The sequence below is a fragment of the Panthera tigris genome, chromosome D1 (genome assembly GCF_018350195.1).
Source record: "Panthera tigris isolate Pti1 chromosome D1, P.tigris_Pti1_mat1.1, whole genome shotgun sequence".
NCBI classification, from domain to species: domain Eukaryota; kingdom Metazoa; phylum Chordata; class Mammalia; order Carnivora; family Felidae; genus Panthera; species Panthera tigris.
The window spans coordinates 62530247-62548068 of record NC_056669.1 but is presented as its reverse complement, the minus strand read 5'-3'; the positions used below and the strand labels follow the sequence as shown (position 1 = coordinate 62548068).

Genomic DNA, 17822 nt, shown 5'->3' with positions numbered 1-17822 from the left:
ACAATAACTTTTTTATGAATACATTTTTGCTTACATTTAGACTATTTTTTAATTTATTTTAGATAAAGAGACAGAGTGAGAGAGCATGAGATGGGGAGAGGGGCAGAGGGAGAGAGAGAAAGAATCTCAAGCAGGCTCCATGCGCAGTGCAGAGCCTGATGCAAGGCTCGATTCAATGATCCTGGGATCATGACCTGAGGCGAAAACAACAGTTGGATGCTCAACTGACTGAGCAACCCAGGTGCCCCAATTTAGACTATTTCTTTTAGATATTTTTCTAAAAATAGAATTACTAGATGAAAGAATATTAACATTTACAAACACTCCAGTAAATTTTGTCAAATTGCTTTTTGGTACATTTGGGCCAATTTACAGTCCTACCAGCTGTGTATGAGTATCAATCTCAGAATTGCATCAGTGGTCAGCAACATTTCACTTTTCTATTCTTACTTATTTTATAGTAAAAGGAAATTTCATTGTGATTTTCATATATGTATATTTTGATCTGTGAGACTGACAGTTTTCATGATTTTATTGGCTACTTTTTTCCTAGTGAGAGATAAAGGCACATCACAACCCAGGTCTATCGACAGCTAAAAGCTCTATCCTTTCTTCACACCTTAGTGGACTTCTAAAGCTGGAGTTACTTAGTGGACATATCTTCACTCAGTCCAAGCAGTCTCTGGAAGCCCAGTCTGAGCTCTTGCATCCTGAGTGCATAGACCATGGGATTGAGTGCAGGGGGGATGACATTGTGCAGTACATTAAGGAGCACAGGGATTAGGGGCGTATTTTTCTCTGCAAGGTATGTGACAGACAGCACAGTGATACCTGTATAGAAGAAGAGGATGAGAATGAGGTGGGAGCTACAGGTCCCCAGAGCTTTGATATTGCTTCTGGTGAGTTCAACCTCAGCACAGAGTGAAGGATTAACACATAGGAAGAAAAAACCAGAGCCATATCACTCCCAATCAGGATCCATGCTGAGATCAGTTGGTAAAATTTGTTCATAGTGATGTCATTACAGGCTAGACTGGTGACCCCCAAATTAGAGCACAGGCAGTGGTCAATTTCATTCTTGGAGCAATAGTGTCTCTGGGCAGACAGTATTGGAACTGGGATAGTAAACAGTCCATTCCTGAGCACCATGAATCCTGTGGCTTTGACCACAAAAGTGTCAGTGACTATAGACAGGTATCAAAGGGGGTGACAGATGGCTATATATCTGTCCAATGCCATGCAGAGGAAGATACCAGATTCCATGAAGAAGAAACAGTGGATGGCATAGATCTGAGCAAAACACTGAGGGAGGCTGATGGCCTTGGCATCAAACCAGAAGGTAGCCAGGATCTTGGGCATGATGGTGGTGGCCAGGCCCATGTCCACAACAGCCAGTATGCCCAGAAAATGGTACATAGGCACATGCAGCGTGGCCTCATGTTGGATGGTGATCATGATGAGGAGATTAGCACCAAGAGCTAAGAAGTAGAGCGGAGCCAGGGGCAGGGAGAGCCAGTGCTGCCACCCATGAATGCCTGGGAGCCCCATCAAGATGAAGTGGGAAATCTGGCGGCTGGCACTGTTGGTAACACTGGTGGGAGTATCCATAGCACAGGTGCCCCATTTGCAGTGTCTGTCCATAAAACTGAAATGGCAGGAAGATTGCATTTGAGAATTTAGCTCAGGGTCCTGATAGTAGAGACTCCCCCCAAATGACTCAGTTTCTTTTATGTGTGCATAACCCTCCACCTTTTTTGGCTCCTGGAAATATTCCACAGAGGAGCACTAAAACAAGTCAAAATTTATTCTAAAGGTAAAGTTTGAATTAGCCATTTATTATTACCACTCGTGTTTCTAATAAGTATGTTCAAATACATATGTATCAAGAATAATCTTATTGCTAACAGATAACAAATACTACTATTTGATTTATTTCCATTATTTCCATTTTATAATTATATTTGTATTTCCAGTTTACATCATTATATGGAAATAATGTTGTATCCTGCCTTTGTGTTTCAGTAGTGTGTTCTAGGACATAAAATAGGAACTCAGTAAAAAATTATGACATGGATGAATAAATAAACCAAAACTTTCCAGATCATTAAAAGCAATGTGGAATCTTATATTTCTATATTTGGCTGTTCCATAATTTACTCACCACTATTTTACTTTTCAGATTGTTTCCTTTGAGTAGGATTTTTTAAATGATACAAAAGTGATACATACAAAGAACATCTTAAAATACTCTTTTTAGTAATATTTTGATTTTAACTGTCATACATGTAGATTGTTCAAATTCAAATAAAGTTAAAAAAATATAAACGATGGTTACTAAGACTTCTGTGCTTAGGACTCCCAAATTTCTTCCTTTTCACCAGAGGCAGCCAGTAACCCAGTTTCTTAGGAATCCTTCCAGAGATAGTTTTTGCATGAACAAGAATATATGTATATGTTTTCTCATAAAAGACAAAAGCAAATGTTAGCATACTAATCATATCCTTTATCCTTTGTTTCCTTTCCTTTTCTTTCTTAACTTAATTATCTTGGGGACTGTTCCCTATCACAAACTAGATATGCCACATTGCTAAGTGAATGATATTCTACCACATGGATATCTGATAATTTAATAAGAACTTCTGACATTCAATTTGTTTCTAGTATTTTGCTACTGTAAAAAACATGTACTCAATTTACTTGTTCATATATCTTTATGCATAAGTTTATAGGATAATTTCTAAGAATGAATTGCAGAGTGAAATGGAAAAAGAAAGATTTTGATTGATATTGCCAAATTGTCTTTCTTTTTTTTTGTTTTAACTTTATTTTTTATTTTTTAAAATTTACATCCAAATTAGTATATAGCGAAGCAATGATTTCAGGAGTAGATTTCTTAATCCTCCTTACCCATTTAGCCCATACCCCCTCTCCCACAACCCCTCCAGCAACCCTGTTTGTTCTCCATATTTGAGTCTCTTCTGTTTTGTCCCCCTCCCTGTTTTTGTATTATTTTTGTTTCCCTTCCCTTATGTTCATCTGTTTTGTCTCTTAAAGTCCTCATATGAGTGAAGTCATATGATTTTTGTCTTTCTCTGACTGACTAATTTCACTTAGCATAATACCCTCCAGTTCCATGCACGTAGTTGCCAATGGCAAGATTTCATTCTTTTTGATTGCCGAGTAATACTCCATTGTATATATATATACCACACCTTCTTTATCAATTCATCCATCGATGGACATTTGGGCTCTTTCCATACTTTGGCTATTGTTGATAGTGCTGCTATAAACATGGGGGTGCATGTGTCCCTTTGAAATAGCACACCTATATCCTGTGGATAAATGCCTAGTAGTGCATCTGATGGGTCGTAGGGTAGTTCTATTTTTAGTTTTTTGAGGAACCTCCATACTGTTTTCCAGAGTGGCTGCACCAGCCTGCATTCCCACCAACAGTGCAAAAGATATCTTCTTTCTCTGCATCCTCGCCAACATCTGTTGTTGCCTGAGTTGTTAGTGTTAGCCATTCTGACAGGCGTAAGGTGGTATCTCATTGTGGTTTTGATTTGTATTTCCCTGATAATAAGTGATGTGGAGCATTTTTTCATGTGTCGGTTGGCTATCTGGATGTCTTCTTTGGAGAAGTGTCTATTCATGTCTTTTGCCCATTTCTTCACTGGATTATTTATTTTTTGGGTGTTGAGTTTGGTAAGTTCTTCATAGATTTTGGATACTAACACTTTATCTGATATATCATTTGCAAATATCTTCTCCCATTCTGTCAGTTGCCTGACAGGCTGTGCAGAAGCTTTTTATTTTGATGAGGTCCCAGTAGTTCATTTTTGCTTTGGTTTCCCTTGCCTCCGGAGACATGTTAAGTAAGAAATTGCTGCAGCCAAGTTCAAAGAGGTTTTTGCCTGCTTTCTCCTCAAGGATTTTGATGGCTTCCTGTCTTACATTGAGGTCTTTCATCCATTTTGAGTTTATTTTTGTGTATGATATAAGAAAGTGGTCCAGGTTCATTCTTCTGCATGTCGCTGTCCAGTTTTCCCAGCACCACTTGCTGAAGACACTGTTTTTATTCCATTGGATATTCTTTCCTGCTTTGTCAAAGATTAGTTGGCCATACGTTTGTGGGTCCATTTCTGGGTTCTCTATTCTGTTCCATTAATCTGAGTGTCTGTTCTTGTGCCAGTACCATACTGTCTTGATGATTACAGCTTTGTAGTATAGCTTGAAGTCTGGGATTGTATGCCTCAAGTTTGTATGCCTTCAAGTTTGCTTTGGCTATTCAGGGACTTTTCTGGTTCCATACAAATTTTAGGATTATTTGTTCTAGCTCTGTGAAGAATGCTGGTGTTACTTTGATAGGGATTGCATTGAATATGAAAATTGCTTTGGGTAGTATTGACATTTTCACAATATTTATTCTTCCTATCCAGGATCATGGAATCTTTTTCCATTTTTTTGTGTCTTCTTCATTGTCTTTCATAAGCTTTCTATAGTTTTCCGTGTATAGATTTTTCACCTCTTTGGTTAGATTTATTCCTAGGTATTTTATGGTTTTTTGTGCAACTGTAAATGGGATTGATTCCTTGATTCTCTTTCTGTCACTTCATTTTTGGTGAATAGGAATGCAACCGATTTCTGTGCATTGATTTTATATCCTGCAACTTTGCTGAATTCATGAATCAATTCTAGCAGTTTTTTGGTGGAATCTTTTGGGTTTTCCATACAGAGTACCATGTCATCTGCGAAGAGTGAAAGTTTGACCTCCTTGTGGCCGATTTGGATGCCTTTTATTTCTTTGTGTTGTCTGATTGCAGAGGCTAAGACTTCCAATACTATGTTGAATAACAGTGGCAAGAGTGGACGTCCCTGTCTTGTTCCTGGTCTTAGGGGAAAGCTGTCAGTTTTTCCCCACTGAGGATGATGTTAGCATTGGGTCACTTTATATGGCTTTATGATCTCAAGGTATGATCCTTTTATCCCTACTTTCTTGAGGGTTTTTATCAAGAAAGGATGCTGTATTTTGTCAAATGCTTTCTCTGCATCTATTGAGAGGATCATATGGTTCTTGTCCTTTCTTTTACTGATGTGATGAATCACATTAATTGTTTTGTGGATATTGAACCAGCCCTGCATCCCAGGTATAAATCCCACTTGGACGTGGTGAATAATTTTTTTAATGTATTGTTGGATCTGGTTGGCTAATATCTTGTTGAGGATTTTTGCAACCATGTTCATCAGGGAAATTGATCTATATTTCTCCTTTTTAGTGGGGTCTCTGGTTTTGGAATCAAGGTAATGCTGGCTTCCTAGGAAGAGTTTGGAAGTTTTCCTTCCATTTCTATTTTTTGGAACAGTGTCGAGAGAATAGGTGTTAACTCTTCCTTAAATGTTTGGTAGAATTCCCCTGGAAAGCTTTGTTGCCCTGGACTCTTCTTTTTTGGCAGAATTTTGATTATTATTTCGATTTCCTTACTGGTTATGGGCCTGTGCAAATTTTCTATTTCTTCCTGTTTCAGTTTGGTAGTGTATATGTTTCTAGGAATTTGTCCATTTCTTCCAGATTACCCATGTTATTGGCATATAATTGCTCATAATATTCTCTTATTATTGTTTTTATTTCTGTAGTGTTGGTTGTGATCTCTCCTCTTTCATTCTTGATTTTATTCATTTGGGTCTTTCCTTTTTCTTCTTGATCAAAGTGGCTAGTGATTTATCAATTTTGTTAATTCTTTCAAAGAACCAGGTTCTGGTTTCATTGATCTTTTCTGTTACTTTGGTTTCGATAGCATTGATTTCTGCTCTAATCTTTATTGTTTCCTGTCTTCTGCTGGCTTGGGGTTATATTTTCTGATCTTTTTCCAGCTCCTTAAGGTGTAAGGTTAGGTTGTGTATCTGAGACCTTTCTTCCTTCTTTAGGAAGGCCTGGATTGCTATATACTGTCCTCTTATGCCTGCTTTTGCTGCGTCCCAGAGGTTTTGGTTGTGGTGTTATCATTTTCATTGGCTGTCATATACTTTTTAATTTCCTCTTTAACTTCTTGGTAAGCCCATTTGTTCTTTAGTAGGATGTTCTTCAGTCTCCAAGTATTTGTTACCTTTCCAAATTTTTTCTTGTGGTTGTTTTCGAGTTTCATAGCGTTGTGGTCTGAAAATATGCACTGTATGATCTCGATCTTTTTGTACTTACTTAGGGCTGATTTGTGTCTCAGTATATGGTCTATTCTGGAGAACTTTCCATGTGCACTTGAGAAGAATGTATATTCTGCTGCTTTAGGATGAAATGTTCTGAATATATGTGTTAAGTCCATCTGGTCCAATGTGTCATTGAAAGCCATTGTTTCCTTGTTGATTTTTTGATGAGATGATCTGTCTATTGCTGTGAGTGGGGTGTTGAAGTCTCCTACTATTATGGTATTACTATCGATGAATTTCTTTATGTTTGTGATTAATTGATTAATATATATGGGTGCTGCCACATTTGGCGCATAAATGTTTACAATTGTTAGGTCTTCTTGGTGGATAGACCCCTTGATTATGATATAATGCCCTTCTGCATCTCTTGATACACTCTTTATTTTAAAGTCTAGATTGTCTGATATAAGTATGGCTACTCAGGCTTTCTTTTGTTGACCATTAGCATGATAGATGGTTCTCTATCCCCTTTCAATCTGAAGGTGTCTTTAGGTCTCAAGTGGGTCTCTTGTAAACAGCATATAGATGGATCTTGTTTTCTTATCCATTCTGTTACCCTATGTCTTTTGATTGGAGCATTGAGTCCATTGATGTTTAGAGTGAGTACTGAAAGATACAAATTTATTGCCATTATGATGCTTGTAGAGTTGGAGTTTCTGGTGGTGTTCTCTGGTCCTTTCTAATCTTTGTTGCTTTTGAGATATATATATTCATCTTTTGTCCCCTCAGGGAGTCCCCCTTAAAATTTCTTTCAGGGCTGGTTTACTGGTCACAAACTCACTTACTTTTTGTTTGTCTGCGACACTTTTTATCTCTCCTTCTATTCTGAATGACAGCCTTGCTGGATAAAGAATTCTTGGCTGCATATTTTTCTGATTCAGCACACTGAATATATCCTGCCACTCCTTTCTGGCCTGCCAGGTTTCTGTGGATAGGTATGCTGCAAACCTGATCTTTTTTCCCTTGTAGGTTAGGGACTTTTTTTCCTTTGCTGCTTTCATGATTCTCTCCTTGCCTGAGTATTTTGTGAATTTGACTAGGATATGCTTTGTTGATGGTCGGTTTTTGTCGAATCTAATGGGTGTCCTCTGTGGTTCCTGGAGTTTGATGTCTGTGTCTTTCCCCAGGTTAGGAAAGTTTTCCACTATGATTTGCTCACATAACCCTTATACCCCTATTTCTCTGTCTTCCCTATGATTCTGGTGTTGTTCCTTTTTAATGACTCACTGATTTCTCTAATTCTTTTTTTTTAAAACGTTTTTATTTATTTTTGAAGGAGAGAGAGAGAGAGAGAGAGAGAGACAGAGCATGAGTAGGGGAGGAGCAGAGAGAGAGAGAGAGACAGAATCTGAAGCAGGCTCCAGGCTCTGAGCTGTCTGCACAGAGCCCGACGTGGGGCTCTAACTCACGAACCTGAGATCTTGACCTGAGCCAAAGTCGGACACTTAACTTACTGAGCCACCCAGGCCCCCCATGATTTCTCTAATTCTTAAATCGTGCTCTTTTGTATTAATCTCCCTCTTTTTTTCTGATTCGTTATTCTGTATAAGTTCATCCTCTATATTGCTGATTCTCTGTTCTGCCTCATCCGTCCTTGCCGCCACTGCATCCATCCATGATTACAGTTCAGTTATAGCATTTTTAATTTTATTTTGGCTATTTTTCACTTCTTTTATATCTGCAGAAAGGGATTCTAGTCTATTTTCAACTCCAGCTAGTATTCTTATTATCATGATTCTAAATTCTGGTTCAGACATCTTGCTTGTGTCTGTGTTGGTTAAATCCCTGGCTGTCGTTTCTTCGTGCTCTTTCTTTTGGAATGAATTCCTTCGTTTTTTTCATTTTGAAGGGAGAAAAGGAATTAATGAGGTAGAAAAATTGAAATTAAAAAAATATTAAAATTAAAAACACAGACACACAAAAATCGAATAGATGATGCTAGATCCTAGGTGTGTTTTGGTGTCGGTGTTGAAAGTGGTTTGACAGATTAGAGAAACAAACAAATAAACAAAAAAAAAAAAGGAGGGGAGAAGAAAAAAAAGGAAATCGTTTGAGAATTTGATAAAGTGAATACACTAAAGTAGACTAAAATACACAAAAGTAGAGAATATAGTACAAAAAACGTATAGAAAAATGTTTTTAATAAAAATTAAAAAGAGATGATGAACTTTTTCATTTTCCGTATTTAAGAAAAAAGAAAGGAAAAACAGAAAAAAGATAAAAAATAGAAAACATAAAAGTAAAGACAAAAAAATCGTTTCAAAATTTGAAAAAGTGAATACACTGTAGTAGACTGAAATAAAATGATGGGAGTAAGATAGAATTTGAAAAAAATTACATAAGAGCAAAAAATATAGTAATAAAAATTAAATAAAAATATTTAAAAGAAATTGAAAGTAAAAATGAAGTTTTTCTGTTTCTGCATTCAAGAAAAAGAAAAGAAAGGAAAAAGAGAAGAAAAGAAAGAAAAAAAGGAAATTGTTTGAAAATTTGAAAAGGTGAGTACACTGAAGTAGACTAAAATAAAAGGATGAAAGTAAAGTAGAATTTGAGAAAATTTACACAAAAGCAAAAAATATAGTAATAAAAATTAAAGAGAGATATTTTTAATAAAAATTAAAAATAAAAATGAGTTTTTTTCTCTTTATTCAAGAAAAAGAAAAGAATTGTAAAAGAGAAAAAGGAAAAAGGGAAAAAAAATTGAATAGATGAACCTGCTAACAGATTGAAGTAGGACTGAAATTGCTTTGTTTTCCCCTAGAGGTCGGTCAGTCTATGTAGCTCTTTGTAGTCCATAAATTAAGCCCGCGGTGAGGTTTGTGTTCTTGAAGAGTGAAGTTGGCTCAGTTAGGCAGGCCCCGGTGTAACAGCTCCGCTCTCCACTAGATGGCGCTGCTAGCCTACTGGGGTGGCTTGTTGCGGTGCTTGTTGGTGCACACGCATATGCATATAAGGGAGTGGTGAAAAACGGCGCCACCCAGCCACCCAGTCTGTTCTCCCTGATCAGCAATTGCGCACCGGTCCTCTGTCTTCAGCTCTCATCGACTCTCCTCTTTTCCACTCTCCGTGACCAGTCCCCAGGCAGTACCTCTCTCCCGAGTTTTGTCTCAGGTGTGGCTATTTTCCCCGGCCCCTTACTTCCGAAGGACTGCGGCTTTGACCCACTCCGCCCGTCTGGTCTGCGGGAGGGTCTCACCGAGCAATGGCTGAATGAGTAATGGCCGAATGTTGGCTGCACCCAGGAATGCCCACTGGACCCTGCTGTTGCTGGTGCCCTGAGACTATGGCCAGGTGCCAGCCCGGCCCTAAAAAAGATCATGAGACAGTGTAGCAGCAGCATTTCAGGGACCATGGAAAATTGCAACACACATCTGCCACTGGGCTTCACCCTCAACAACCTTGCCCCAGCACCAGCGAATGTGGCTGCCTTCCGGGGGCTGCTGGGACCAGGTGGCTTCAACAGCCTCTACGAAATGTCCTTCCAGCAGTGGAACCACTTTTCCCCGTGCGGCCTGAGAACCTCCTGGACCCCACTCTGTTCCTGGGGATTCACCTTTCCCACCAGAGCACCGCCAGGTATTGAACTGTGGAGTTGCAGCCTTTGCTCTCCCCTTGTTTACCGTCTTAATGGAATTTAAACCCTCTCCTTTCTCTTTTCTCCCTTTTTAGCTTAGTCCCTGTGGCTGTTTCCAATTTTCCACTTTCTCTCCAGCTGTTTTTGGGGAGGGGTGCTTTTACTGTATACTCCCCCCTCCCCAGTCTCCGTCCTCTCTCCACCCGCAAAAGTGGCCCCCTTTCCACCACAGCTTCTCGCTCCCCAAGTTCACCTCTCTGTGCTGCATACCTCCTGAATTCTGTGGTTCAGGTTGTGCAGATTGTTGTGTTAATCTTCTAATCAGTTTTCTAGGTGTGTAGGATGTTTAGTGTTGGTCTGGCTGTATTTCATGGATGCGAGACACACAAAAAGCTTCCATGCTGTTCTGCTATCTTGGCTCCTCCCCCAAATTGTCTTTCAAGAGGTTATTCTGCCCCTGTAGGAGAATATGGATATTTTAAATAATCTTGAAATATACTGAAATGTTGCTTCATAGAGACATTGTAGTACTTTACACACCCAGAGTTTAAGACTGTGTTTATTTCATCATATCCATCCATTTCATCACATTCCAAATTAGGAAATTTAACTTAAAAGTCTTTATTAATAGAGTGAGTAAAAGTGATATTTCAATTTTGGTTGAAGTTTTCACTTCACTGTTGAGTGAGCTTTGACATTTTCAAAGATATATTTTCCATTCATGGGCTTCTTCATTAGTTTTCTCTTTTGTCTTTATGTGCAACTTACCTTGTAGTATTAAGTGCAATAATGTTTTTCAAGTGCTCAGTTTGGAGTATACAGTCTTATTAATTTGTATGGATTTCATTATATCTTCTTAAAAAAATTTCATTATATCTTAAGGGTATTACCTCTGTTGAATTTTCTGGAAGTATTTCCTCCAATTCATTTTCCATTAAATTCTGTCTTTTCTAAAAAATGATTTACTCACCTGCATACACAAACTTTTATGTGGTCATAACAATTGTACTTTTTAATATTATTTCATGACTTTTAAACTTTTAATAACATAAAATCTAGTATTTCAATAAGTATTTACTAGCATATTCTTTACCGAAGTTTATTTTAAATTTAATTTTTAAATGAATTTGAAATTTCACATGGAGTGAAAAAGTACATTAATTTCACCCCACTAATAGTTAAACCATTGTTCCAGCACCATTCAGTAAATAAGCCTTTTTCTCCCACTATCCTGAATGCACTTTTTTAGTCCTATATTAAATTCCAACATATATTCAAAGGTCACTGCTTCCCAGGACAATCTTTTCTGTTTTTAGTGTCACTAAAAACATGTATTTACCACATGGTAGGGGAAATTCTTAGTAATAACTTCAAAAAATGTTTTAAATTAATGTTAATTAATTTAAATGTTATTTTGTTGGAATATTATATATATTTTTAAACTTTATTTATTTATTTTGAGAGAGAGAGAGAGAGAGAGAGAGCAGGGGAGGGGCAGAGAGAGAGGGAGAAAGAGAATCCCAAGCAGGCTCTGCACAGTCAGCGCAGAGCCTGATGCGGGTTTGAGATCCCGCAAACCATGAGATCACAAACCATGAGATCACGACCCGAGATGATTGATTCTTTCCATTGAGAAATCTGTGTTTTTCCTTTTTGTTATAGATATTTTGGGGATGTTTTCTATTATTATTACTTTTGTCTCTCTTTGTATTTCCTAATTGGCTTGTTACCTACGAAACCTTCTAATGACTATTGTTAAAATTTTAAGACATTTCTCAAAATACAGCTCTTTTACTTTCCAAGGCAAATTGCTTTTCAGTAATTTTTTTCCCCACATTTTTTTGGTAGAAGAATGTATTTCCTATCATTAGATAAGATTGACAATTGTAAATTTTTATTTTGCATCTTAAAGTAAAACATTTATAAGTTTCTAAACAATATAAAGAAAGAGTGATAGTCAACATCTGTGTCTATGTCTAGACTTGAAGTAGAATGTCTTTAGAACTTTCCCTTCAGTGTACTGCTGGCTAATACTTTTCTGAGCAATGTTCTCTATTATTATGATAATTTGATGTCTATTTCTAGTTATTGATTTAAAAAAAATCAGATATGGGTAAATTCAATCGCTATCTCTTTTTAGGATCTTGGATCCATAATTTAAATGGGAGGATCTCCTGCTGGCACCGTTCTTTCAGCTTTGACAGCAAACCTCCCCTGTGTCAGGCTCTGTGAGGCAGACTTTGGTTGCTCGTTTGTAAGACAGGGGTTTCTACTCCCTCTAACATGTCCAGAGGAGACCTGAGTCTCCTTTTTCTCACTGGTTTTCCAGATCTCAGGCTTTTGTCTCTGTAGGCAAGATCTTAGGAAAAAGAGGGCCAAAGTCAGAAGGATTAAATGAAGGAAGCAAGATGAGAAAGCCAAAGGAGTGGGAAAAAGAGAGGCAGAGCAACTGGAACCAAGACCTAGGAAAACAGAGCAAGAAAACAGCCCCCTGCCCTCCCCTCCCCTTGGCCCCTGGTTACTCCCTGCTAGGAGGTCCTGGAGAGATCCTCTCCAAATGGAACTGCCTTCTGTAACTGCTTCTATTCTCTTGGCTACACCTGTCTTTTATGCCTTTGTTGCTGAGAGTACAACTTCTCCTCTCCCCTGGGGCCTGGGCTGTTGCACAAATTGGAGCCCAGAATTGCCCTAGACCTTCTTGTGTACTCCCTAGGTCCTCCATGAGGCTCTTTTTAATCTTTTTTCCTGTGTGTATCAAGGCTTGATGTCTTTTGCCATAGCCCCCAATGATCTTAGATGTATGTCAAGGCTTGGCTTAGGGAATAGAAGTACTCAGCCCCCAGTCCCATGGAAAGCACCAGTAGGTAGTCACTCAAGTCTTTTTAGGTTAACCATTTACTTTTTTTTTTTAATTTAATTTTAGGTTTTTAAAAAAAATTCCAGTTAGTTAACATACAGTGTTATATATTAATTTCAGGTGTACAATATAGTAATTCAACACTTCCATATATCACCCTGTGCTCATCATGACAATTGCACTCCTTAATCCCTATCATCTATTTAACCCATCCCCCCACTCCCTGCACTTCCCCCTCTGGTAGCCATCAGTTTGTTCTCTATAATTAAGCCTGTTTCTTGGTTTGTGTGTATGTCTCTCTTATTTTTTCCCTTTTGCTTGTCTCTTTTGTTTCTTAAATTCCACAGATTAGTGAAATCATATGGTGTTTGTCTTTCTCTGACTTATTTTGCTTGGCATAATACTCTCTAGCTCCATCCACGCTGTTGCAAATGGCAAGATTTCATTCTTTTTATGGCTGAATAATATGCCATTATATATATTTATATCTATACCTATATCTATCTATCTATCTATCTATCTATCTATCTATCTATAGATCTCTCTATAGAGTAGATAGATAGATAGATAGATAGATACATACCACATCTTTATCCATTCATTAATCAAAGGACATTTAGGCTGCTTCAATATCTTCATTATTGTAAGTAATGCTGCTATAAACATAAGGGCACGTGTATCCCCTTGAATTAGTATTTTTGTATTCTTTGGGTAAATACCCAGTAGTGTGATTGCTGGATTGTGTGGTAGCTCTATTTTTAAATTTTGAGAAACCTCCATACTATTTTCCACAGTGGCTGCACCAGTTTGCATTCCCACCAAAAGTGCACTAGTATTCCTTTTTCTCCACATCCTCACCAACACATGTTGTTTCATCGTATTGTTGATTTTAGCCATTCTGATAGGTGAGAGGTGATATCTCATTGTAGTTTTGATTTGCATTTCGCTGGTGATTAGTGATGCTGAGCATCTTTTCATGTGTCTCTTGGCCATCTGTATGTTTTCTTCAGAAAAATGTCTGTTCATGTCTTCTGCCTATTTTTAAATTGGATTATTTGTTTTCTGAGTGTTGAGTTTTGTAAGTTCTTTATTTATTTTGGATACTAACCCTTTATCAAATATGTCATTTGGAAATCCATTTTGAATTTATTTTTGTGATTGGTATAAGAAAGTCGTCCAGTTTCATTCTTTTGCATTCGGCTGGCCAGTTTTCCCAAGACCATTTGTTGAAAAGACTGTCTTCATCCAATTCATTCATTGGATATTCTTTCCTGCTTTGTTGAAGATTAATTGACCATATAATTGTGAGTTTATTTCTGTATTTTTCATTCTGTTCTATTGATCTATATATATCTACTTCTGTGTTATTACCATTTGTCTTGATCACTACAGCTTTGCAAAATAACTTGAAGTCCAGAATTGTGATGCCTCCAGCTTTGCTTTTCTTTTCAAGGTTGCTTTGGCTATTCAGGATCTTCTGTGGTTTCATACAAATTTTAGGATTGTTTGTTCTAGTTCTGTAAAAAATCCTGTTTGTATTTTGATAGGGATTGTGTTAAGTGTGCAGACTGCTTTGGCTAGTATGGACATTTTAATAATATTTGTTCTCCCAATCCGTGAGTATGGAATATCTTTCCATTTCTTTTGTGTCCTCTTCAATTTCTTTCATCAGTGTTGTATAGTTTTTAGAGTATAGGTCTTTCACATCTTTGGTTAGGTTTTTTTCCTGGATATCTTATTCTTTTGGGTGTAGTTTTAAATGGTATTGTTTTCTTAATTTCTCTTTTTCCTGCTTCATTATTGGTGTATGGAAATGTAACTGATTTCCGTACATTGGTTTTGTATCCTGAGACTTTACTGAATTTGTTGATTAGCTCTAGCAGTTTTTTTGGTGGAGTTTTTTGGGTTTTCTATGTGTGGATCATGTTATCTGCAAATAGTGTAAGTTTTACTACTTCCTTACCAGTTTGGCTGCTTTTTATTTATTTGTTGTTGTCTGATTGCTGATGTTAGGACTTTCTAGTACTATGTTGAATGAAAGTGGTAAGAGTGGACATCCTTGTTTTGTTCCTGACTTTAGAGGAAAAACTCTGTTTTTCCCCAGTAAGGATGATGTTAGCTGTGGGTTTTTTATAGATGTCCTTTATTATGTTGAGGTATGTTCCCTTTTTCTGTTGAAGGTTTTTATCATGAATAGATGTTGTACTTTGTGAAATGCTTTTTCTGAATCTAGTGAAATGTCATATGGTTCTTATTCTTTCTTTTATTGATGTGATGTATCACAGTAAATGATTTGTGAGTATTGGATCACCCTTGCAACCCAGGAATAAATCCCACTTGATTATGGTGAATGATTTTTTTAAAGTGTATTTTGAATTTGGTTTGTTAGCATTTTGTTGACAAACTTTTGCATCTATGTTCAGCAGGGATATTGGCCTGTAGTTCCTCTTTTTAAAAATTTATTTATTTTGGGAGAGAGAGAACGGGAGAGGGGCAGAGGGAGAGCGAGAGAGAGAATCCCAAGCAGGCTCCACGCTGCTGGAACAGAGCCCCATGTGAGGCTCAATCCCGTGAACTGTGAGATCATGACCTGAGCTGAAACCAAGAGTCAGATGCCCAGCCGATTGAGCCACCCAGGTGCCCCTATAGTTCTCTTTTGTAGTGGAGTCTTTATCTGGTTTTGGTATCAGGGTAATGCTGGCCTCATAGAATAAATTTGGAAGTTTTCATTTCTTTTCTATTTTTTGGAATAGTTTGAGAAAAATAAGTATTAACTCTTTTTTAAATGTTTGGTAGAATTCCCCTGTGAAGACATCTGTTTCTAGACTTTTGTTTATTGGGAGTTTTTAAATTACTTACTCAATTTCTTTGCTGGTTATTGGTTTGTTCAAATTTTCTATAGATTTTTTTCTGTTTCAGTTTTGGTAGTTCATATGTTTCTAAAAATTTATCCATTTCTTCAAAGTTGTCCAATTTGTTGGCATATAGTTTTTCATAATATTCTCTTGCAATTGTTTGTATTTCTGTGGTGTTGTTTGTTCTTTTCCTTTTTCATTCATGACTTTATATATTTGAGTCCTTTCCATTTTTTCTTGGTAAGTCTGGCTAATGGTTTATCAATTGTATTGATGTTTTCTTCAAAGAATTATCTCCTGGTTTCATTGATATGCTCTATTGTTTTTTAGTTTCTATATCATTTATTTCTGCTCTAACCTTTATTATTTTCTTTCTTCAGCTGGTTTTGGGTTTTGTTTATTCTTTATCTAGCTCCTTTTGGTGCAATTTAGGTTGTTTATTTGAGATTTTTCTTGCTTATTGAGGTAAGCCTGTATTGCTGTAAACTTCCCTCTTAGAACTGTTTTTGCTGCATCTGAGGTTTTGGACCATTGCGTTTTCATTTTCATTTGTTTTCATGTACTGTTTAATTTCTTCTTTGATTTCCTGCTTGACCCATTCATTGTTTAGTAGCATGTTATTTAGCTTCCATGTATTTATGGTCCTTCTGGTTTTTTTCTTGTTGATTTGTAGTTTCATAGCATTGTGCTCAGAAAATATTCATGGATTTTGATCTTCTTGTATTTGTTGAGGCTTGTTTTGTGGGCTAATATGTGATCCATTCTGGAGAATGTTCTGTATGTACTTGAGAATAATTTATATTCTGTTGTTTTAGGATGGGATGTTCTGAATATATCTGTCAAAACTATTTGTTCCAGTGTGTCATTCAAAGCCATTGTTTCCTTGTTGATTTTCTGTTTAGATGCTCTGTCTGTTGATGTAAGTAGGGCATTAAAGTCTCCTACTATTATATTATTATTGATTAGTTCCTTTATATTTGTTATTAACTATTTTATGTGTTTCGGTGCTTTTATGTTGGGTGCATAAATATTTACAGTGGTTATATCTTGTTGGATTGTCCTCTTTTGTTATATAGTGCCCTTCTTTGTTTCTTGTTATAGTCTTTGTTTTAAAGTCTATTTTGTCCGGTATAAATATTGCTATTCCAGCTTTCTTTTGACACCAATTTGTATGATATGTTCTGCCCATCCTTCTCACAGTTGGAGCAATTTTCAAGGATACAAATTCATGAATATAGTATTTCTCTCCATTAAGTTAGATCTTTAATTTCTCTTAGTAGTGATTTAGGGACTCAGAAATATTTTATCAAGTTTATCCCTGAATATTTGATATATTTTGATTTAATTGTACATAATAACTGTAAATTTAGTTTTCCAATTTTTTCATAGCTAGTTTGTAGAAATGCAGAAAATCAATTTTGCATTGAGTTTGTATCGTGTTATCTTGCTAAATTCAATTATTAGTACAGATCTTAGGCTTTCCTACATACATCCATGTTGTTTGCAAGTGATTACATTTTACTTCTTATTTTCCAATCCCTAAGATTTTATTTTTTGTCTTATTTCAGTGGTTAACACCTGTAGCGCAATCATGAATATCCATTGATAATCCTGATTTTAGGGAGAAAGTCCTCAACTTTTTACTATTATGTATGATATTGAAGGTTTACATTAATGCCTTTTTTTCCCATGTTTGGGAAATTCCTTATTATTTCCCATATGCTGAGCATTTTTTCTATTATTATTATGAATAAATGTTGTTTTCATATGATTTTATTTTTGTCTCTATTAGGATGATATGATATGTATACTTTTCACTATTTTGTTAATATGACAATTTACTTTTGAATGATAAACTACTGTGCATTCTTGGGGAAGCCCCACCTACTCATGATATAATAATCTTTTTATATATTGTTGGATAGTATTTGCTAATCATTTGTTAAGGATTTTTATATCTCTGCTCATGAGGGACTTTGGTTTGGATTTTCCTATCTTGTACTGTCTATATGATTTCGTCATCAGATTAATACTGGCCTTGTAAGATGGATTGGAAAGTGTTCCTTTTTCCTCTGTTTTCTAAAAGTTTGCATTATTATTTCTATTGTAAGGATTGTCATTGTTTCTTTCTTAAATATTTGATAGAATTTTCCAGTAAAGACTTGATCTAATGCTTACTTCACTCTATTATCACATCATCTTCCTATGCCCAGAACAGTATGAAAGAAATCTATTAAAGCACTAACCTATCCGTGTCACTGCTGTGCTTAAACAAGTTCCTTGACCTCTTATTAACATGTAGTGCCATCTAGAAGAGCACTTAAGACCTGCCATA

General features: G+C 36.5%; 1 pseudogene; it reads right to left on the bottom strand.

Annotated features, from left to right (window-relative positions):
* Positions 1-643: 643 nt before the first annotated feature.
* On the bottom strand, positions 644-1608 carry LOC102955027 (annotated as a pseudogene).
* Between the last annotated feature and the right edge of the window lie 16214 nt (positions 1609-17822).